The sequence below is a fragment of the Panthera pardus genome, unplaced genomic scaffold, assembly GCF_024362965.1.
Source record: "Panthera pardus isolate Hobbes unplaced genomic scaffold, ASM2436296v1 HiC_scaffold_13, whole genome shotgun sequence".
In the NCBI taxonomy this organism is placed as follows: Eukaryota; Metazoa; Chordata; class Mammalia; order Carnivora; family Felidae; genus Panthera; species Panthera pardus.
The window spans coordinates 52,263,783-52,288,087 of record NW_026526688.1 but is presented as its reverse complement, the minus strand read 5'-3'; the positions used below and the strand labels follow the sequence as shown (position 1 = coordinate 52,288,087).

Here is a 24,305-nt window from a genome sequence, read left to right as displayed (position 1 = left end):
AGCTCTGTGATGAATGCTGGTGTTATTTTGATAGGGATTGCTTTCCTAACTTCTCTTCATCTTTACTAACCCTCAAGTACTCTTGTATTCACAGGGTTTGGCTTTTATAATTACTTGATCAACCAGTTACAGTACTGTCTGGAACTTTGACAAAAACCTTTATAAATATTCTATTGAGGAGCCCCTGTAATAATTGTTTCTCCAGCTTCTGCTTGTGGTTTCTGTACTTCAAAAAAGATAGGCAATATGTGCTTGTTTCTAGTTGGTTGTGTTGTGTGTTTAATTGAGGTGTAACTGCATTCACGTTGAGTTGTCTCAGAGATGGGTGAGTTATTGATGACCTCGGGTCCATCACAGGTTATGGGTAGAAACTTAGCCGTAACAGTATCCTGGTTTGCTATTTTGCAGATAGAGTAAAGTGGGTAAAGTATACGATCTACCCTCTAGATAATAGTAAAGCTTTTTTTCTTCCTTGAATGATTATACCATAAAATATAGTTTCAGATATAAATGCCAGGAAACTAGAATCAATTCTGGTAGGGGAGATAGAAAATAAATGAGTTAAACTCTGGGATAATGTTAGCAGTACATTATTCTGGGAAGAAAATGGCAGGACACAGAAGGGGCTCTGGGTTGACTGGGAAGGGATGAGTAGGAAGGGCTGTTTGATTTTAGACAGATTGATTGGATAGGGTGCCCTCCCTGAGGAGTTAGCATTTGAGCAGATACCTTACTGAGATGAAGTGGGATGACTGTAACAATTACCGAGGAAGAGCCGCCCCTGAAGAGGCAACACAAATTCAGGTTTCTTCAGGAGATTCAGTCCCTTTGAAAATGTAAAATACAGAGGATGTATATTTTTTGATGGTAAAGTATCTTAAACTCTGGCACACTTGAATTTTTAATCGACGTGTGTATCAGCCAATGAGTATTTCTGTTCTTAGGTCCAGTTTGAGGTTGGTGATGGCATTGAAGAAACTTCAGGCTTTACAATGTAGCAGATGGTCCTAAAGGTGGGGCATATCTTCATGCAGTTTTATCTACTTTAGTTGACTGTCCAATTTGAAGTAGAAAAGCAGATTCGAGTATTTGTTTTAAAATAGAATTCCCTAATTAAATAAATCTTTATTTGGGGGTGCCTGGGTGGTTCAGTTAGATGAGTGTCTGACTTCTGCTCAGGTCATGATCATGCCGTTCCCGAGTTCGAGCCCCGCTTTGGGCTCTGTGTTGACAGCTCAGAGACTGAACCTGCTTGGGATTCTGTGTCTCCCTCTCACTCTGCCCTTCCCCTGCTGGTGCTCTGTCTCTGTCTGTCTCAAAACTAAATAAAACGTTAAAAAGAAAACAAATCTTTTTTGTAAAATATACTGAATAGGATTTTTCCAATTTAACTTTACAAGAGCATAAGTTCTGCAGTCATAAGTTCAGCAACTGAAAGCAAATTGTCATGAAAAATATTGTATTTTTATTTATATGTGGGGCATGTACTTTTAGTCATTTAAATTTTAGAGCGTTAGTGAATTTGTTTATTCTGTTACTAAACAGTAAATATAATTGGGTGTTTATTTTTCCTTCCTTAGTTTTTCCCTAGGAAAACATTGCCAACACTACAACTTTTCGGCATTACCCCAAGAGGCTGTTTGCTTATTTGAGAGAACTGTAGTAGATTGCTTGCTGCCTTATGGAATGTTTCCAGAAATTTTTCCAAAAGCTGTTATTTTAACTTTGAGTTTTAACTGGTATATTTTGTTATGGCATTTTTGTGATTTAAAAGTAGTTTGTGTTTTTCTGACTTTGGTAAGAACAACAAGAAATCTATTATTTAATAACTAGCTGGTATCTGTCAAGGCTACAGTAAGGGTAGTTTTTTCTTTGGGAGCCCCAAGTAGCATTCCACTGTATTTTCATTTAGGTCTTTTAATTCCTGTACTGTTAATATTTTTAGCATTGAGTGAGCTATAAATCTAATATTGTGTAATATAGTCTGCTTAAACCAGCCTGATTAGAAGAAAACATTTAGTCAGAAATATGGAGGGACACCTGGGTGACTCAGTCCGACTTCGGTTTAGGTCATGATCTTGCAGTTCTTGGGTTCAAGGCCCATGTCGGGCTTGTGCTGACAGTTTAAAGCCTGGAACCTGCTTCGGATTCTGGGTCTCCCTCTCTCTCTGCCCCTTCCCCACTCACACTCTGTTTCTATCTCTCAAAAATGAATAAACATTAAAAAATTTAAAAAAAAAGAAATATGTAAAGAATGGTGATAGATTATTAGGGATCATGAAATACTTGCTAACAGATTGGGACTCCAGCCAGTCAGTTGTGTTTGAAAAAGTTATGTAACATATGTAAAATTTGTATACTCCAAATTTTTATCAAGTTTCAGTTGTCTTAAAAATAATTGTTTATCATCCTTGTACACTATTAGTGGGAATGTGCTATGGAAAACAGTTTAGAGGTCCCTCAAAAACTGAAAAGTAGATGAGCCATTAGTTCTCCTTCTGAGTATATACTCAGAAGAATTGAAAGCAAGGGTCTTGAGAGTATTTGTACACTCAATGTTCATAGCAGTGTTATTCACAATAGTCAAAAGGTGGCAGCAACCCAAGCGTTCATTGATTGATAAGTAGATAAAACATGGTCTGTACATACAAGTGAGTATTATTCAGCTAATTTAAAAGGAAAGGTGCAGGGGCGCCTGGATGGCTTCGTCGGTTAAGTGTTCAACTCTTGATTTTAGCTCAGGTCATGATCTCGCCTTTCATGGGATGGAACCCCGCATTGGGCTCTGTGCTGACATCACGGAGCCTGCTTGGGATTCTGTCTGCTCTCCACCCCCACCCCCACTGCCAGCTTACTTTCTCCCGCTCAAAATGAATAAATAAACTTAAAAAAAGAAAGCATGCATTAACAAAACAAACAGATAACTGGAGGACATTATGTCAAGTGAAAGAAACTAGATACAAAAGGATGCTTTACTGTAGGATTCTTGTGTGAGGAGGGTCCTAGAGTAGTCTCATTCATAGACTGAAGGTAGAAGAAGGTGGCTGTTGGGGAAGATGGGGAGAAGCAATGGGCAGTTACTGTTGAATGGCTGCAGAGTTTCAGTTTTGCAAGATGAAACGAATTCTGGAAATGGGTGGTGGTAGTGGCGACAATGGGTAGTGGTGAATATATTTATTACCACCAAACTGCACGATTTAAAAATGGTCAAGGTGGTTGTCCACAAAAACAAACAAACAAACAAACAAACAAAAACAACTTAGTTGTAAATTTTACCTCCAGGGCCAAAAAAGGAAACTAACAATCCTCATTAGTTGGGGAGTAAGGAGTAGACAGAGACACTGGTGAAACAGAAAGGGCAGGATGTTGATTAGCTTAGTTGTGATACAGAGTTGAGGGTACTTGAGGGTTCATTGCACTCGTCTGTTTACTTTTGTATACGTTTGAAATTTTCCATAATACAAAATATTTTTAAATGATGATTTGTCATTCAATTTAGGAGACTGAAGTTATTCCCCCAGGGGGTCATAGTGGCTGCTGTGGCCCTCCACGACTAAGGAGCGTTTCCAGTGTAGAGGGGCTGTGGCTGGTGAGGAAGGGAACAAATTGTGAAGAATGCTGTTAGCTCTTAACAGAAAGGATGCTGGAAGGGGTGGCACTTCGTGTAGGCAGTTAAAGTCTGTGAGTCCTTCCCAGTTGCTTTGCTTTTATTAGATTAGTACAGCTACTGCCTGAGACCAGGAAGGTGCCAACAGTTTTTACTGTCCCTCAGTGTTCTTCATTCCTACGGCCTTTTTCTTCTCAGGAGCCCAGGCTGTTACGGAACCTGGTCTGGATCCCCAGGCGGAAGACCCAAGCGGCACTCGGGGATCTTGGAAGGCAGGGGTTTATTTCAAATCCGCAGGCTCAGAGGAGATCCCATTCCAGAGGTTTGATCCCCCGAGCATAAGCAGAGGGAACGATTTATAGTGTGTTACTTCCGCATTCCTCATTAATAGTAATTTGGTGCGAGCGCCAAGGGGGGTGGGAAGAAGAACCTGGAAGGGGAGTCTTGGGTCGGGGACTGGAATGCCCCTGTCAGTCCTGTCGGCCGTCTTACAACAGATTTTTCCTATCAAGACGGGGCTGTACTTGTTGTCTGTGTTGTCGGGAACTACCACAAAATGACATGGTCATTTCACACTGTAAAGTTCCCATTTAGACCATCGTGGGCTGTACTTCATAGAGCCTGAATTTGTGACAGATGTTTCTACTTTAGGGCAGCATGCGTCTGTTTTGCCGCACTGACACTGTTTTCTGCTCCAGTACTAAATACGGACTCTTTTTCCTGTCCCGGTCAGATTGTGCCACCCGGTTGTTGGATGTTTAGTTATTAGTCTGATCATATCTTTTGGACAACGCTATCTGTCTGTTAGCGCGGCTGAAGCTTCGAAGGCCTGTAAACATCCTATCTACTGCTGTGAAAACTAGACTTCGGACCCATATCCATGTTAAATTTCAAAATGTGCAAAATCTGGTCTTTTTAACCCATTTAAAACCAAGTGTGAAGCAGATGAGAATTTTTTAAACCAATAACATTTAATCTTTCTAGAGTAATCACTCTTGGTTATAAAGACACATAATATGGGGGACTTAGTATGAGAACCATGAAAGTACATTTTTATTTGTTTTGTGTAGAAAATATCTAATTAAGTGTAATTATATGATGGCCTGATTCTGGGCACAACTCAGATCATTCTGCAGACACAAAAAGATCTGCTTTGAAAGAGCTGAAATATCTGCAACTCATGGTAGAGGAAGTGTATTCCTATTTAAAATAAACAAATCCTACATTTCTTTCTAAGTCTGTACCAATAGATCCGTGGGATGTGGGCAGAGCCGTTAAATGTTGAACCCAGCAAATTTGACATCTTGCCCTACGTACCAGAATAAGGTGAAAATACTCGGTGCTTATCTTCATTTAGAACAGAAGTATGGTAATTTCCTGCTAAAATCTATAAGTGTGGTGGCCCTTGACTTTTAGCGTTTGTTAAAATTATCAAAAATGGAAGAAATAGCATATTCTACAGTTTCTAAATGATAGATTGCCCCTATGTAAAGCGTACCTACAATAACTTGCAGAACGTGATGGCTAGTTTAATGTGAGAGGTCGTTGGCTTGTATTGTCTGTAAGAAGAACAGAGGAGTCCTGCTTTTCAGTTGAATGTACATTTTAGCTGGGTGCCGGTTGTCTAGTTTTTATAGGTATACTATGGAGGAACGAGGCCACTGCCATACTTATACCCGGTGGTGAGCACAGAGAACAGCCGGGCCATCTCAGCATTGTGTTTGTGGACTAATAAAGTTATAATTGGGCATTTGTTTAAAGAAATTTCTGGAGTTCATAAATATTTCATCCCCACAAGAGAAAATCAGGCAAGTCCATAAGTTGAATTAAAGCAATTTCAAATAGACATCTAATAGAGAATCTTATTAAATATGATTGCATTTTGTACTGTCGTGATTAATTTTTCATCAGTCTGTTTTCTTCCAAGACTGATTTGTCTCTGTGCAAACTTTGAATACCTAGTACGTATAGAATGTTAAGCTAAATACTGAGAGACGTAGAAGACAGGAAAATCGGTGACAGCTTATGTTTTCAAGCTCAGGGTGGAAGCCATTTCAGAAGCTGAACGTAGGCATTCCTTGTCTTATTGTGCTTTTACTTTATTGTACTTCACAGGTACTGCATTTTTTTTTTTTTTTAACTCATTGAAGGTTTGTGGCAGCCCAACGTCAAGCAAGTCTTTCAGTGCCATTTTTCCAGCAGCATTTGCTCACTTCATGTCTCTGTTACATTCTGGTAATTCTCACAATATTTCAAGCTTTTTCATTGTTATTATATTTGTTATGGTGATCTGTGATCAGTGATTAGGACTCTTTGAAAGCTCAAATGATGGTTAGAATTTTTTTTAGCAATAATGTGCTTTTAAATTAAGGTATGATTATGTACATGGCCTTTTTAGACATAATGCTATTGCAGACTTAATAGACTACAGTGTAGCGTAAACATAACTTTTATATGCACGGAAACCAAAAATCATTTGACTTTGCTTCATTGTGCTAGTCTGGAACCAAACCTGCAGTGCCTCTGGGGTATGCTTGTAGTCAGTTCCTGAGAACTGAGAAGACCCTGTGTGTTAGAAGTGTATGGCTGGCTGTTAAGAGAATAGGTATGAGTAGTAATCATGCTGCAAAGAGCTAGATGGTTAAGGGTGATAAATGCAGTCCCCATTGCACTTAGATTAAAGCCCCAAATCCTCATCGTGCCATTTGAGACTGGTTAGTCTGGCTCATACCTGTTTGTTCTTCTTCCGTGTGCTCGGTCCTCATTGCCCTTCTTTCTGATCCTCCCAAGTCACCATATTCTTTCCTGTCCAAGGACTTTCACATAGTTAGTTCCCTCTATGTGGAATGCTACCTCTCTTATTCTTTGCCTAGCCATTTCCTGTTCAGCTTTTAGATCTCAGCTTAAATGCTGTTTCCAACAAGAGACCTCACCAGCACTGCTGTATGCTAAGACCACAGAGCTCTGTATGCCAGAACACCTAGCCCAGGAAGAGAAGAGCACCTGCTGAGGTTGTGCAGAGTGGCAGCCCAATCTAAACCCCCTGTTGATGCTCTGTCATATGTCATAGCCTTGGGTGTTAACTCCTTCACAGCAGTTAACATCTTGAACCCATAGATATCTATTCTCTGTGTAATGGAACTAACTTACTGGAATTCGTTGATCTTATTAGTGGTTTTTATTTTTTTAATTTTTTAATTTTTTTTATTTTTGAGAGAGACTAAGCATGAGCAGGGGAGGGGCAGAGAGAGAGGGAGACACAGAATCTGAAGCAGGCTCCAGGCTCTGAGCTGTCAGCACAGAGCCTGATGCAGGGCTCGAATTTACGAACTGTGAGATCATGACCGGAGCCGAAGTCAGATGCTTAACCGACTGAGCCACCCAGGTGTCCCCATTGATTGTATTAAATTGGAGACCTCAGAGTGACATTCCTGATGTGACAAGTGGAGTTTTATGATTAGTATAACTTAAGATGGAGTATAATATTACTTGCCTCAATAAGCTGTAAATCATGTCTTCTGAGTCATAAAATCTCATGACTTCATCATGAAAGGCCTTGATCAAAGTGGCAGTAGTGAAAGTTGTAGAATTCAAGAAATAATGGTTACATCCTCTGGGCTGGGTGGATTGGTTCAGGGAAATGTTAGGACTGTAACTTGTAGAACAAAACGGACTATGATTGATGCAAAAAGGAATGAAAGCTACTTAAAGGAAAGATCCAAGTTTTGGAGAGGCCAGTGAAGCCTCTGGTTGCTTTTTGTTTTTGCCAAAGAATGGTAGCAAACCTGAGTTGAGAGGAGCTGTGAGCTAAATGATAGGTTTTCTTGATGGAAGCGGGACAAATTTGGGACTTACAAATAAGTGAGAGTTCGAGGCATAGAGTAGGAGAAGTGTGTCTATCAATTAGTTATGTTTTCTCTGGAATTTACTGAAAATGAAAGGGGTAGGGAATCTGTGATGCATGTGGGAAAGGAAGAAGTAGGAACTGCTTCCAAATAAGGCCAGCATTCAGTTTTCCTTGGTTAAAATTTGAGTGCATCAAAATACAAAACGGTTAGAATCATTTTATGAACTTTCAAAAGCTTTGTTGATTAAAAAAAATACATTTTCACTTAGTGCAAACCATATTCTAAAACCTAGGTATAACTCAAAACAGTTCTTTTCTTTAAATATTTACGTGGAAATGGCAAGTTATTACTTTAAAGAATGGTTCAGAAACCTATAAACTTCAGAGTCAAGCCATTTAATTTTGTAACTTTTGTCTAGATACTAAATGTACTTGGACTTCACATGAAAAACTGCAGAAGCTAAGCTAATTCAGAAATCTTTTTACTACTCTTTATTTAAGGTGAACATTGAGCTTAAATTGATTGATTTTGATGTGTTTTGGTAATGTACCGTGTTCCGCAAAATTAAAGACTTTCATTGGTATACATAGATCCAGCAGAGAAATGCAAAGCATTAAGCAGTAATGTTAGTACAGACTCTAGTGATGATGTATTAATTCTATTTAACCAAAGTATATGCATGGTGTAAAAAAAATCTCATAAGCAATTTGTCTTCATTATGTTATAGTTAAGGCCAGTTCTTAAAGTGTAACTTTGGCAACAGAATTTCTGCATTTTAAAATATGGCTTCTGTTGAATGAAGTATTCCCCTATTAAGTGACTGTTGAAGGTGCTTGGCAGATTTCACCTTACCAAATAATACGAGACATTTATATTGAGGATTGAAACTACCATGCTCTACAAATGAAGGAGAATTAATTTTCAGGATTAATGAGGATTTTGAAAATATAAGCTTCGCATTGCAGAGACCAAATACTGACTGGACGTCACTTACAGCATAAGATTTAGGCTTCTCAGTGGATTTTGTTTTAAACCCTGTAGTGTCATTCTCTTGTCATATATACTGCCCTCCTCCCTTTCGTGGAAACATAGCAATCCTTATTTTCTGTCTCCTTCGCAATATAGAGCCCAGACTTGAGACAAAAACTTAGGAGATAGAAAGCCAGGATGCCACTTGCTGAGGTCTGGAACCCGGCTTTCCTATTCAGCATTTGGTTTCCAGCACTTAGAAACATTCAATATTTGTGGAGTGAGTGAATGCCTTATTTTGATTGTAGAAACAAGTTAATTTTCATGTACCACCATTGTTGCTGTTGGAATTCAGAGTTTCTAAATACAGAAAAATAATATTTCTAGGGCCAGCCCATTGTTCTGTTTCAGCATTATGCTTTCTTTGCTCGCCTTGGTTTATTTGCATAAAAAGAGCTGAGTTGCTATCAAATGTCATTAGATTCATTAATGGTACTGTTGTAGTTAACTTTTTGAAAAAAGGAGGGGGGGATGTTTCAGAATCTCAGGAGATGAGTGTAATACTACTGTAGCTTTGTGGAACCACCTTTGGTATTAAATTGTCATTGTTACTATCAGAGCCAGCAGCTGACGGGCAAGAAGAGTACTCTTTCCTTCTAAATAGGATTGTGATGCTCTGCATAGAAATGTGTATGTTTTCATTTTTCTGTGATAAAAATGGCTTCTGATATTTTCTATTTTAGTGTCATGTTAGAGATTTCATTCCATGCTCATTTGTTCATTCACATGTATTTTTATTTTTAGCTCTAAGCGAAAGACATGAGGCCTAAGACTGAAATGAGGTTGTTTTGAGGCCATCTGATTTCTGACTAGAAGGTGTGCGATCGCCTCGTCCTGAAACCACTTCAAACAGAATGGTAATGGCAAAACCTAAGAGAAAGAGAGGCCTTCATGTTTTTCCATGTCTGTTCTCTTATCCCAATTCCTTCCTCTTTAAGATTAAAACAAATTCTTTAAGTTACGAACAAAAAGTATTAAACAATATGCTAATATACCCTAACTAAACTGGGTCTCAGGTGAAGAGTTGTGTAAATCTACATGGTAAGCCTTGTATAGTTGTTTGAACTTTTTAGTGAGCTACTTAATTAGTGACAAAATCTGTATTCTGTGAAAACGCCTGAGCCATTAGGAATTTGCAGATTGAAATAATTTTCTTCCTTTGAAAAATGATAGGGTTTGCTCTTAGAAGGGGCTCCAGACTTGTGAGGCGTTTCAGACTAGGAAGTTAGGGTTCTTGTCACAACTTTCTTTTGCTGTCATAAAGAATTTTAATGTCTTATGTATGTGTTTTTGTTTTTCTATTTAAGATGTAAAGTCCTATTAAGAATGTTAGTAGTATCAGTTAGCTCTACTTTAATTATTACCGGTATCTTAGTTCAAAATGTATTTTATAGTTGAGAATAGCACTGTTTGCTTTTATTACAGTAAAACTTTTTTGAGAGAGTGCTACTATTTATTAAGTTTATTCCAGTGGTCCAGGTCCTGTTAAAATAATGTTGATGTGGCAATTACTAGGCTGAATCCCGCTGGGAATAGAATTCCAATAGGGTCTTTGCTCAAGTTCAGATTTTATGCAAAGCCATCTTTTCAGAATAAATGGTTACTTGTTATTTCTTGTACTACATGTAATAGTGTTAATAGCAAAAATAGTATCACAAGTTTACTTATATTTAGCCTGAATTATATGTTTGTTTAATTGATGGCATGCCAAGAAAATGAGATTGTCATCCCCTTCCAGAGGGTAATGGGGTGGGGGGGGGGGGGGCAAATTCTATGGAACTGTGACAGCATTAATATATTTTTTAAAGTCATGCTTCTTTCCATGTTTTCTTCTAGGGTCTCGGTTGTTGGTATAGTGCTACATTACCTCATTTCTCTACAAACAGTATTTTCTTATAAAGAGTATTACAAATAATATCTTATAAACAGTATTTTCGCAGATGTTGAGAGTGACTCAAAGTTTTAAAATGTATTTTTATTTGTATATGTGGCTTTCTGTGATGACAGACTTAATCACATGCCATGCAAATCCAGGCACCACTTAGGCTCACAACAGTGTAGTCATCTTCTATCTGTGATCTTGGTTTAGCCTTCAGTCAGTCAGTCTAGCTTTGTTCCGAAGAGAAGCAGTTTTCCTTTGTTTTCTAGATCTCCCTATGTGTTGTTTTAATTCTTCTGGAAATGTGAACTCTGACCTCTTGCTTTTCTATGGAAAAATTAAACAGGCCAATCTAAAAACATAGTTTTTAAGCCTGTAGTAGCAGAATTGTTCATATAGTTCACTTTTGTGTGTTAATGCTTTAATAAGAAACAAATAGATTGTTTTTATTTTTTTGAAATTCTTGTTTCTTATGTTTACCCAAACACTTTTTTTTTTTTCCCTCAAATAAAGCCTATCTAGTTGACCCTGTTTGAAGTTAGAAGAACTTTGAAGGTCATCTTTTATATTTCTATTTCATGTGCTAAAAATGAATGTGATAGAAGTACAAAGACTTTAACCACTATTAATTGGCTAAAAATGTGGTTTCTAAAGGCATGTGTTATATAAGAATGAAATCAGTAATCTCATTTATACATCTGGATATCTGTCACCATAATAATAGCTTATTAACAGAAAATATAGAACTGATGCCACTTTAATTTAAAGACTGAAATTGTAAATGTGAAGATATTTGGACCCAATAAATATTAAATAGGTGATATATATGAGTATAGTTTAATATTTTTTAATAAGTAAACTGCCTTGTTTCTAACTTTAATGTTAGACTTAAGAGCTTATAACTGTAAGATGAGAAAGAAACATTAACTTTAAAATGTCATTTTGAAAATTATAAAAGTAAATATTGACCTTAGAAAGTTTTTTCCTTTTGACATTGTTTAATTTTTTTTCCTTTTTGTTTTTTAGGTTTGCAATTTTTTTTGGTGATGGCATGTTCAGAATCTTGGATCCCTAAGTTGAATATGTTGGAAATATTTAGGAACTCTGGAAATTATTGTTTTGTGTATATAATGGCTTACTAGGTGAATCAGTAGATTTAATAAAAAGTATATAAAAGACTAGGTATTATAATTTTGTGTTTCTAAGTTGACATGCATTATCTCAAATTGTCATCTATCAGTATTAGTGTCATTCTCTGGAGATAGTCCTATTTTGAAGATTTGGGGGTTTTTATGGACCCCGTATTTTCCCAGGCAGTTTATGTATTCCCCCACCCCTTGGGCCAGTTTGTTCAGCTCCTTTACCTTTCTACTACTGTGCAGTGTAGCTTACTTAGATCAGTGGTAATTATTGAACAGGAAGAGATCAAGTGACAGTCCTAGAGATAGTAATTATAAAATTTCAGCCTGGAAATGACCTCAGAACGGTCTGTATTCGAATATACAGATTATATCCAAATACACTTGTGACAAAACGCTGCCGATTTTCTCCTTGGATATTATTATCTAGGAACAGAAGTGCTAATAGGGAGGAAAAAGAACTGTTCAGTTTTACCTCTTCCCTCTCTCCCTTTTGTTGGGTGAATGGGTTAGGGGGAAAGTAAAATGGCCAAGAGATAGACCATGTAAATGAAAAGGAGGAAAAACAAATTTTAATCTCCAAGAAAGAATATTTCCCCTTAAAAATTCGAAAGTTAGCTCCATTCTGTGTACCTGAACATACTGTTTTAAAACTGTGGGCTCACTTTCACATAGGCCCAGAATGTCAGCTAGGGTATGCTTATGCTTAACCATAGGAATGGCTGGAGAACTTGTTATTTGATAGGAGAGTCAGACAGTCCTTGGGTGACAGTCAGTGGTTGACTTATTCCCTGACCTGTTCCTGCTGGGATTAACAGATTTGAGGAATTTTCTGGGGCAGTTATTTTGATGGTCAAATGATACAACAGCCTCTCTACCCCTTTGACCAAAACTGAGGAAAAAATTGATTTTTAAGACTGTATTTAGAACAGCCTGAAAAAGGACCATAGGAAAAGGCTGAGGTAGTCCAGTAGAATGTTAATGTATTTGACTATCACAAGGTTTATTATTGATAGATTATCCAATAATACGGAAGTTGGTGTATAACCCAAGTTTTCATAACGTTTCTATTAGAAGACTTCCAGAACTAAATAAAATACACCCTCCACCCCTTTGCTTTACTTTGCTTTGCTTTAAGAGGATTTTACTGATAGGTATATTTAATAGGTGGCACAATGAAGACATTCGATTTTTAAAAATCAGGTTACATTTTAATTTAAATGTGTGTTGCCTCTTTGCTGCTTTCCCATTACAACTGGCTTTTTAAAAACTCTCCTTCTGTGATACTTTTATCAATAGAGGTGTTTCCTCTTAGCCAATTCTAGCCACAGTATTGACTGGGCCTCGGCATTTGATATACCCAGAAGGAATTAGACAGACAGGAAAAAAGTTGGTCTATACTGAAATGAATATTTTAAAAACCTTCTTAGATTCTGAACACTTTGAGTACAAATGAAAGAGACCCAAGAGGGGGGAAAATTTAAGAGCCCAAGAATAAAAAAATGGTGGGGGTGGGGGTGGGGGATAACCCCTTATAGCTAACTAAGGTATAATAAGGAAAGGAAATTAATTTCCTGGAGATTATGAGATAGAATATGAAATCCCTTGGATAGTAGGCATTCTTAGACTCATTAGGGTAGTTCACACTAGCACACTGCAGTATTGTAAGGACAGTGTTATGTGATCTGGGGAAATATTAATGGATTTCCTAACACAGAGTTTGACATTTATTGTAGTGTGTTATAAATGGGTATGCAGCTCAAAAATGAATATAATTCAAAGTAAGTATTGTAGATACTAGAGAAAATATTATAAAATCTGGATCTTTTGTCTCTATTTTGCAACGTTAGAGAGTAATGTAGACTACAGAGCATAGTAGAGAATTGATGGCATGACTATAATCAGTATTTGGTGGTTGCTAGTATTACTAGAAACTTCTAAATAAAACCTGACATTTGTCTAATGTTGTCCTTAGTTGTACTGTAACAATTTTAGTGAGAAAATGTGTACCTTCTTGGGTCACTCTACTCCATAGTCTGGCACATCACTGTGAAAATGTAGAAATCTAAGCTCGTTTACCCAGAGAGGAACGGATCTTTGTAAATTTGGATACAGTAAGTGCTTAGGGACACACACAGAATGTGAGCCTAGAACAGTGGTTCTTGGTATTTCGGCACTTTTCGACCCCCTTTTGAAAACCTGAAGGTAACTATGGATCCTTTCCCCAACAAGACTGCAATTTCTGAGGGTAGAGGGACCGCCCTTGGCTGTCAGGTCAGGAAGCCCTGATCTACAAGATCATCTTCATTTTACTTCTGACCTTGCTCTTGACTTTATTGTCAACTGTCTGTCAGGGGTTCTCGAATGGAGCTTCAAATCTTGAAGGACGCTTACTGCCTTACTCATTGAACTGAAGCCCAATGTCCAGAGCTCTGTAACGTAATGGAGCAGACGTTCACAAAACGCTGCCCCACAAGTACAGTGGTAAAAAGAGAGCCTGAGGCATTTGTGTGTGGCACAGCCTCCTGGGTAGTATCTCCTTCCTACTGGCACAGGGGGGTTTATTCCATAGTAAGTTGAATCTTGATGTTCTGTTTTTAAAATGAGCATATTTCTTCTAAAACCTCAAATTATTATAAAGGTTTCTAACTGTGACTTTTTCCTCGTGTCATAGGATGTCACATTAATGGTGTAAAATGTGCACTTCAAATTAACATAGTTACTGGGAACCTGGGATTGTTATTTTGTGACTCTGAAATCTATAACACGTTTTCAGGGGAATTGTTGAGATGACCGGATAATTCATTCTTTATTCCTTTCAAGTTCCTGAATGTATGATTGTTTCTGAATCTTATTAAGCCATTTATAAGATGAGACAAAACTGTCTTCAGTTCATATTTTGACACAGAATGCATACATTGAATTGATCTTATTAGAAATGTGTTTTTGACAAAAAATTCTATTTGAGTGGCTCTAATCTTCATTTTGGAATCTCAGATCCCCTGCTCGTTATGTCGTTCACTGGGACTTTGCTGCAAAATACAGCTTCGCTGAGAAGGTCATCCTTGAAAAATCAAGAAATCTGAAGAAACTTACTTTGGGACTTGAGTAAAGAGACGGAAGAGCATCGTCAGAGTGACAACGCAGCACACTCTGGAAACATCTTCGACTGCACTGCTTTTGTACATGAAACAATTTGACTGTTTTATGAACTGGACCTATAGAGAGAGAAAACAGCCTCATAAAATGTATCTTTAATATAAGAAAACAGGACTCTGGCCTTTGAAACATTTCTGTCAGGACAGTTTGTTCTGACTACTCACTGAGGGAGGGAGGAGCTTGGGTCATTGAACTCGACTGAAAGTTAGTTGCCATGTATTCTGGATTTGAAGGTGTTTTTTTAATTTCCTCTCAGAATATAGTGTTTTGGGCTTTTGCACCATCTGCCTTCCATGTGCCTTTCCTGTCCCCTGAGAGAGGAGCTGGAGTTCACCTGTGCCCTGATACTTGTTCTCTGTCCTTTCTTTTCTGTACTGTTGACTTAAATGTGGGGAAACGTGGAGCAGGTAGAGAGGATTCCAGGATCCTGTTAAATCTATCCCGCTCTCCCTCCCAGGTAGTTGTATTGCATTTCCTTTTCAGCTCCTCTCAGTGTTGCCCAATTTTAGCCCCTCGGTTAGGTCGAGGCGGCATCAAAATCACACCTTTTGAGGCTCCCTTCCCATCGTCCTTTTTGTTCTGCCTGCAGTGGGCGGTTTTCAATTGTGCTACTGGGCCACATGTGCTCTCTCATTTCCCTCCCCCTTCCTGCGTGTTCTGCTGGAGAGAGAAAACAGATCTAGACTTGGGGATTTGAGTTGCGTGAGGTTTGCCCCCACAGATGCACAGCACGGTGTTTAAAATACAGCCTCTTAGCTGTGCTGTCCACAGTAGTCTCCTTCATACCTCTGCTCTGTGCTGGGCACTGTCCCCTCGTCCTCTCCACCGCTCGATTCTCCTGAGGCCGGGAATGGACCGCATGGCACCATCCACACAGGGGGAACCGTAGTTGGCCTCTGTGTAAGCTTGCTAGTTCCTGAGGTCATGAGTTAACGAGGGAGCTGAAGAGTTCCCCGGGTCCTCCACTGGACTCTGGTAAAGGCAGATCATGTGCAGAGAAAGTCCTCATGCCGGAATGATTTTGAAAACAAGATTTGTCCAAAGAAATAGGCCAAATTCCAGGTTAACCGTGAACCCACATTGACTCTCCTGGTGTGCCTTACTTTCCACAAAATAAAAACCTTACCAAATGAACCCTGACGTAAGTCAAATGTGGTATTACTCAAAAAGAGTTTTTACAAGTAGTTTTCAGAAACATGTGCAAATAAATATGTTTTGTATAAAAGAGTATATACTATGTACAATAATTTTCTGATTCTTGCTCTAATAAATATTAAACTTAAGTGGTCTCCGCATTTGAGCCCTAATAGTTTGAAATTATTTTTTTGAAATTACTTTCTTGAGTAACATTTTAAGGTACACAATCTTTTTACTTTTCATGTAACGTTCAAGTGTTCTTAGAAGTTGTTGACACGTGTTTGTTTTCCACATGTGAACCTACTGTGTCTTCAGTAAGAGTTTCTGAACCTTTGGCTGTAATTACCAAGCGCTGGGGGTTGGGCTGGCTGGAAACGCGTGTCGAGCTTTTCTGTGTATGCAGCAAACTGTGTGCAAATAAAATAGCTTTGTACCCTGAAGGAGCTTTTAGTAATTAAATTTTTATGAAACATGAGCAAGTTAGACGAGAGGAAGTGAACAAAAGGAGCTGTAAACGATGGTCTAAATTAGAGGTTTGGGAACCTTTATGGAAGGTGGCAGTGGTAGTGAGTCGGTGGGAATGGGGTGGGGTGGGCTGTGAAGTTTGGAGAGGAGCGCAAGACCCCCATCTGGAGTCAGTAGTGGTGTGGGTCGGTGCGCGTAAGCTGTGCTCCGTGGACGTGGATCCAAGGTCAAGGAAGCTTGGTAGCAGAAGTCTATCCCCACCGTTCCTGACTGATCAGCAGATGGGTGCCATGAGGCAAAATAGGAAAAAGAAAATCAAGGGTGGGGTGGGGACTTCAAAAGTTTTTTTCACTTTAAAAAACTGACCTTTTAAACTTCTGTGTCATTCTCTGTACTGTGTACCCCTGGTAAAATAAAACTCTTGCCATCTCAAATTAGTTCTCTACAGATACCCAAACCATTTTTTTTATTGACCTGTGAAATCAAAAGGCTGGGTGCTGCTGTTTCTTGGAAATGTGCAGGATTAGCATAGTCAGGTCTTAGTTGTCCATCCTACAACCCATAGATCATGGGACGCTGTTTAACGCACCAAAGAACAGGGCAGGTTTACATACTTCCTTCAGCTTTGCTGTAGAGTGGGAGACCCTGTCTCAAAAAAATTAAGGTAGCTGTTAAGGGGCGCCTAGCTGGCTCAGTCACTGGTAGAGCACGCGACTCTTGATCTCGGGGTCGTGAGTTCAAGCCCCACGTCAGGTGTAGAGCTTACTTTTTAAAAAAAGGTAGTAATTAAAAGAACAGCTGTTATCATCCTGTTTCAACCAACAGTTGGCCGAGGACTCATTCTGGAAATCTCTTGAACAGATTTCCAGTATTTTACATGAGGATGAACTGAGACCTCCAATAATGCAAAGATCCACTACAACACAAACTGAAGAAATCATTTCACACTCCCTTGCAGATAATTTTTCAACCTGCAAAGTAGTCACAAACCTCCAAAAAATTTTACGCTGATAAGTGAGTGGCCAGAAACAATGCAATGGTTAGAACTTGTCTTATGTCTGCCTGTCTCCAACTTTTAAGATTTACTCTACGTACCATCGTCTTGCATGACTAGACTGCTTTTTAATATCCGCTTACATGCTAGCCCCTGCAATAAGGTAAATGTATAAAATGTGTCGAGGAGTGAATTTTCAAGAAAGATGTGGAGATTTCTTCCTTTGGCATCTAAAGATGAAGGTTGGTATCTTTCCTAAACGGGTGCTTGTAGGCAAGTTCAGAGGAAGTCAGTGATCTCTAGTCATGGTTCACAGCACTCCAAAGTACGTCCCTTTATCTCGGGGATATTGCAAAATTCGGAACCGTATTGCTCTATTAGTATTCCACGTTGTGTTCCTTAGAGACTTTTTCTTAGGAGTCCCAACTTTGAATTATTCAACCCAGGGCTAAGATTAGTGAGGCAGACACCTGCTTTCTGTATTCCCTGGGACTCGAAAGCAAGAATGAAATTACTAAATAAACTGAGATTGAGGGATATTTTGGACTTTGTTAGCTGTGTGCTATGCATCCATTCCTGCGGGCAAGGCACTCAGAGGGCTGGTAAATTTCTCAGTACTGGAGGGCATCACTTTGCCGTGAAAATTTTGGATTAAATATTTTTGAACGTCCTCAATTTTGTAGCATAGCAGACAAAAGATTATAAATAGATACGTACTGATTGAAATCATTTTACCTAAAGTATGACATGACCAAACTGTAGATTTGCAATTTTGTATTTGGAAGAAAAGACACAAGTGACTTGCTAGGGGTCTTTGATGACAGTTACAAGCAGGAAATTTAGTTCTGCCTCTAATACCAAGTTACGTGTTTAGTCAAAATAATACCTCAGAACTTTTCCGTTAGGATTTTCTTTAGCCCTTGAGTGGCTCTTGTGGCCTATCCAGGCCCCCTTTTTACCTAAGAAAGCCGCATCAGAGAATGAATTACACAATTTTAAAAGCCCCATTTGTGGGATCTTCTGGAAAACACTAAAATACATCACTGTAGGATAGTTTCCCTCTTTGAGAAACGGGGAATTATCCTTAAGTGAGAGGCCAAACCAAGGCGAAACAGGTGGTTCACAGATGGCTTGGTCTGTGTCTGTGGCTGCCTTCAGCACACTTCCGGTGTGGGGGCTGAGTGGCAGTGGGGGGGGGGGGGGGTGGAAATGTGGCAGGTGTTGGGAGAATGGCTTTTCACATCTACTAGCGTAAGCAATTCCTGTTTGCCTACTTTTTATGTAACATCTTTCTAAGGAGTCATTGTAGCAAACCGTAGTTTCTCCCTTCCCCCAGATTAGAATTTTGTGATTTATGTTTAAATTAAGAAGTAAGGTTAACTCCATAGCTGCCGTTTCCTCAAACAAAAGCAAAAAACCCAGCAGCAGCTGACCTAGACTTCCATCTTGTACTCACTATTATGTAAGTCCTAAATTCTGATTTAAAAAATGATAAATTCGGGGCGCCTGGGTGGCTCAGTCGGTTGAGCGACTGACTTCGGCTCAGGTCATGATCTCGCAGTTTGTGGGTTTGAGCCCCATGTCGGGCTCTGGGCTGACAGCTTGGAGCCTGGGGCCAGCTTTGGATTCTGTGTCTCCTTCTCTCTCTGTTCCTCCCCTGCTCACGCTCTGTCTCTCTCTCTCTCTCAAAAATAAAGATTAAAAAAAAAGTTTTTTAAGTGATAAATTTGGTCTGAAGCAGAAAGAGTGTAATAAGCCTTTTCTCTAGTCTCTCACCCTTCAGATCCTCTGGCCCCCTATGGTAGTGAGGCCGGTGACCACCTGAAAGGTTTGAAATTGAGAGCAAGAATTAGAAAAAGATAACAGCAGGGGGCCTGGGTGGCTCAGTCGGTTAAGTGTCCAACTCGATATTGGCTCAGGTCATGATCTCACGGTTTGTGGGATCTTTCATAAGGGGTCTTAGGAGGAAAGGCCGGGCAGAAGCAGTGCCAGGAGCTGAAGCCCCAGACTGAGCAAGGTCCAACTTACTGGTGATTAAAATGAAAGAGATCGTGGAGGCCCCCTAAGTTCATGCTGAAGAGTAGGGGTTCAGTTCTACAGGCAGGAGGGGACCTGTCCTCTGTGGCTTTGCTCATGTGGGACTTTCATCTGAGTATGGTCCAGAATTCTTGGCCCCTGTGGGTTCTCAGTTTATCATCTCGGGCAAGGGAGGAAAGAGAGAGAAGTTGATTAGTGATCATTCCCTCTCCTGTCTCTCAATACTTTTCCAAAATGCACATAACTTTTTCCTCATAAAAAGGAGATGATTTATAAAAATTCACACTGTGCAGAAAAGTAAGAGTAAAGTTCGCTATCTTACTGCTAATATTCTGATCATCAGCAGTTTCGACTTCTACGTCATCTGTGCTAACAGCCTCCTTGGTAAGGGCTGCTGTGTGTGGATGCAACCATCTCACTCCCTAGTGCTGGAAGTTAGGTGGTCTACAATTTTCATTATTCATGTTCTTTTCATTTTCTCACTCTTGCAAACTTGGTTTCCCGTGAACGTCCTTATGCATAAGATCTGCATTTACCCAGTTATCTCCTTGGTATAAACAGAAGGACACCTCAAAAACTTGGGATGCCTAGAGTCACCTGGGTGGCTCGGTTAAGTGTCCAGTCCCTGATTTCAGCTCAGATCATGATCTTGGGTTCTTGGGATCAAGCCCCGCGTCAGGCTCTGTGCTGGCAGTATGGAGCCTGCTTGGGATTCTGTCTCTCTCCCTCTCTCTGCTCCTCCCCTGCTCATGCTCTCTCTCTCTCTCTCTCTCTCTCTCTCTCTCTCTCTCAATAAATAAACAACAAAAAAGTTTGAAACCTAGAACTGAGGTCCACAATACCAGAATTTAGTACAGACATTACCATTGAGCAGTTTGTGTGCGTGTGTATGCCCACATGTGCACTTTTCAGAGCACTTTAGTGGCAACTTCCGTCTTGGGTTAGTGGAGATGATGGTCGTTCCTTCGGGTGGGTGTGGGGGGCTCCCATCTCTCCTCAGCACTGCTGTCACATGGCAAGTGCCTGCTGCTCACAAAGCACATTTGCAATCAGCTTTCAGAACATCAACTCCAAGGCCAATGCCAACAGAAGCTTTTGGAATACACGATGATTAGCACACATGATAGCCAAACTAAAAATGGAACTTTCCGGCTTCCACGCATGAAACTGCTTTGATTCCAAGTTTTCCTATTTTAATTAGGCAGATCAAAGAGACAACACGTTTTTCTGAGAAGTTGAAAATCATATGGCAAACCGCTCTATTTTTCAATGTAGGAAGTCTTTACAAGGGTTAAGTGTGAGCGATGTTCATTTTGGTTCTTTCAGGGGAAAGTACCTTCTGGAAGTGGTCTAATTGGATCCCTCGGTGGTGGTCTTCTACCCAGGCCCCCCTCCCCAGCCATTTCTCGTCCATAAGATCTCTGGATGGTTCCTGGATTAAACCACTGTGTACTAAACGTAATGAGAACTCAGAGCTAAAGACTCCTTGTCCTGTTATGTAGAAGGCTTGGTTTAGGTTGAAGTCATACGTTCCATTCTTTCTTCTTAAAAATGAGCCCTACTTGGGGTGCCTGGGTGACTCAGTCGGTTGAGTATCTGACTCTCAATTTTGACTCAGGTCACGATCTCATGTTTCGAGGGATTGAGCCCCGAATCAGGTTCTATGCTGGCAGCGCAGAGCCTCCTTGGGATTCTCTCTCTCCCTCTGCTGCTCCCTCTCTCTCTCTCTCAAAATAAATATATAAACATAAAAAAGAGAGACAGAGAGCCCTACTTAACAAATTGTAGCTCTAGCACTCCTGTACTCAGCAACCAGGCTCCTTAGCATACTCCCACTCTTTTGTCTCAGGGCCTTTGCACTTGCTGTTCCCTTGGCCTGGTCTGCTCCTCCCCAGATGCTCACATGGCTCTCTCCCTTGCTTCTGTTAGCTCTCTGCTCAAACGTCTCCTCATCAGAGAGCCCTTCTGACCCACCTGTCTATCTAAAATAGCATCTCTTTCCCTCCCTCCCTTATTTCCTCACAGCAGTTACCCCACGCTGACAGCAAAGATTTGTCTCCTCCACAAAGCATAAGCTCAGAGAGGGCAGGGCTTTTGTTTTGTTCCTGGCTGTTCCTTCAAAACCGAGAACAATACCTGACCTATGTTAGAAACTCAGTAAATGTATACTTTTTGAATGAGTGAACAAATCCCCCCATGTTCCTACCTAGGGACGTGTGAAGACACTTGGAGCTTTCAAACACCAGAGGAAAGTCAAGGACTTGGGGAAAAGGAGCAGTGATCTCAGGGCGGGATCTCTGTGTCAGGCTGACCTGGCCCAGTGGCGCCATTTCTGCATCCAGCTCCTTCTCTAACTGCATGTTCACGTGGAGCCATGGCTTCTTTCTTTCTTTCTTTCTTTCTTTCTTTCTTTCTTTCTTTCTTTCTTTCTTTCTTTTTTTCTTTCTTTTTATGGAACGCTTCACGAATTTGTGTGTCATCCTTGTGCAGGGGCCATGCTAATCTTCTCTGCATCATTCCAATTTTAGTATCTGTGCTGCCGAAGCGAGCACGAGCCATGATTTCTAACATTCCCCACCCCCCCAAGTGGAGGGTGACTTGTGCTAACAGTAGGCACTGCCTTTAAAAAGCATTTCAGTGGGGGAGTCTGGGTGGCTCAGTTGGTTAAGCGTCTGGCTGGATTTCGGCTCAGATCGTGATCTCACAACTTGTGATTTTGAGCCCTGCATCAGGCTCTGTGCTGACAACATGGAGCCTGCTTGGGATTCTCTCTCTCTCTCTCTCTCTCTCTCTCTCCCTCTCTTTCTGCCCCTCCCCTGCTTGTTCTCTCTCTTTCAAAATGAATACACTTTTAAAACTTAAAAAAAAAGCATTTTAATGGATTAATACATGCAATAGATATTTACAGAGCAACAACTACGGTCCCAGGCATTGTGCTAGAGGCCAGGGTTATAAGAGGCCACAAGACACTCAGTGAGCTGACAGTTTTTCAGTATGAGTTTGGTTGGACAAGATCGCCCTCCTGCCACCTCAAGCTAAGAGAAGAGCCCTGAAAGAGGGGAAGCTTTGCCCAGTGGGCAGAAGGGCTGTGTGGGGCGGAGCCCAGGTGTCGGCGGGCAGGTGGGCTTACTGTGTGGTGTCAGGGTTTGGCTTTAGCTCCCCCAGGGCTCAAGAGGGAGGAAGCTCTCTGTATGCTTGTTTTCTACTAGACCACATCAATAAAAAAAATTCTTAAAACTACCACGTTTTTTGGTTTTGGTTAGACTTCTGTGGACTAAATTCAGAAGCTAGCAATAATTTTAAATATTTCCATGGGTGACTCTTCGAGAAAGTTCCAAAGCCAGAAAGTCTATTTAAAAACAACTTTGGAAACAACAAATTTGTGTTTCTCCCCGCACTTAAGATTCAAAAGAAAGAAGAAGAGCAACAACAAAAACTTTCTCCACCAATGCAAATAGACTAAAATATAAGGAAACAGGAACTCCAGGTGATTTTTCTCACTTATTGAAAGCAATAAATAATGAGTCCTTTAAATACTCTACGAGAGGTATCTTGAACTTCTCTGTAAGGAATATTTCGCTGAAAAGGAGTGTAATGCAAACATGAATGACCATGTAACCCTACCCTGTATGTAACTCAGGGATTTGCGCAGAGGCATAGTTTTTGGCCTCTAGTTATGTAATTACTGAAATACAGTTCTATGGTGCTTTTACAGTGTTTTAAGGGGGAGACGTACACGGCACTCAGATCATCAGGTGAAACCAAAGACTGGTAAGAATAGGGCCTCCTTTTCATTTCACTTTGTTGTATCCTGTCCACTGGGTCCTGTAGCTCACATTCTGGCTCCCTCTTTCTCGCTCTCTCTCTTTTTAAGTGTTTTATTTTATTTTTGAGAGAGAGCGAGAAAGAGAGAGAACACATGCGTGCACATGTGGGAGAGGAGCAGAGAGAGAGGGAGACAGAGGATCCGAAGCGGGCTCCAAGCTGACAGCAGAGAGCCTGAGATGGGGCTCGAACTTACGAGCCACAAGATCCTGACCTGAGCCAAAGTCGAATGCTCAACTGCCTGAGCCACCCAGGCACCGCTTGGCTCCCTTTTTCTCAAAGAGTGTGTGTGTGTGTGTGTGTGTGTGTGTGTGTGTGTGTGTGTCAGAGACAGAGATGGAGACAGAGACAGACAATAACGTGGGGACAAAATTCAATTGCAGATTCAGACTCAACTATTTCTGAAGTGAGACTTGGGAATGATTCTGCTTTTCTAACGAGCCAGCTGGTTAAGCCAGTACAACTGGTTCACAAACTCCATGGAATAGTAAGCCTCTTAGCCTACCAGGAACTTTCACATGCATTTTTTTTTTTCATGGAACTTTGTAACTATCCTGTGAGTTGAGCACTGCTGGTGGCACCTGCTTTTATACATAATAGGGCAGGTCCCAAGAGGCAGATTGCCTAAACAGAGCTTGATGCTAGAACCCAAGCTTCCTAACGTCCCATGGAGTGTTTTTATTAAGGGAGCTCTAGCTTGGTGGTTGAGTCATGAATACGTGGGGAGTGGTGAGGTAAAATTAAAATTTTTGGAAACCCAAAAGAGAAAATGCACCCTTTTGTTATTACTGTTGTTATGATGTCCCCTGAGGTCTTAGAGCCAGCGCTAATAGACTGGGAGATGGTCACATGAGAGTTCTTACACTTGCCATTTTTAGGCAACAGGAAGACAGCAGGTGGCGAGTGTCCTTCTGGTGACAAACTTAACTATCTTTGGGAAAATGGGATTTAACTTGACTGTAGGCTGCCTTCCATCTACCGGATGGAGCTAGAACTTGAGAGCTGGGTGGCTTTGATTTATGGAACACCATTCCTGTCAGATGGTACAAAGGATGTGCAAATCATATGCAAGTGGGCTAAATCTCACTCAGAATTTGCCAACCGGAAACACAACGTCTTGATTCCAGCTGGATTTTAATGTGATCTTGGGGTAACTTTCAGTGAAGTCTCCACTAGGCTTACTTTT

At 40.3% G+C, this 24,305-nt stretch overlaps 1 protein-coding gene and 1 non-coding gene across 2 annotated transcripts in view; one reads left to right on the top strand and one right to left on the bottom strand.

The window, feature by feature from the left end:
* Positions 1 to 24,305, top strand: part of XKR6 (XK related 6) — a 320,231-nt gene that overhangs the window by 79,758 nt on the left and 216,168 nt on the right. The window lies entirely within an intron of this gene.
* On the bottom strand, positions 21,740 to 21,846 carry LOC128776737 (U6 spliceosomal RNA). Its single transcript, XR_008421915.1, has one exon. It is a non-coding gene; the product is annotated as a U6 spliceosomal RNA (small nuclear RNA).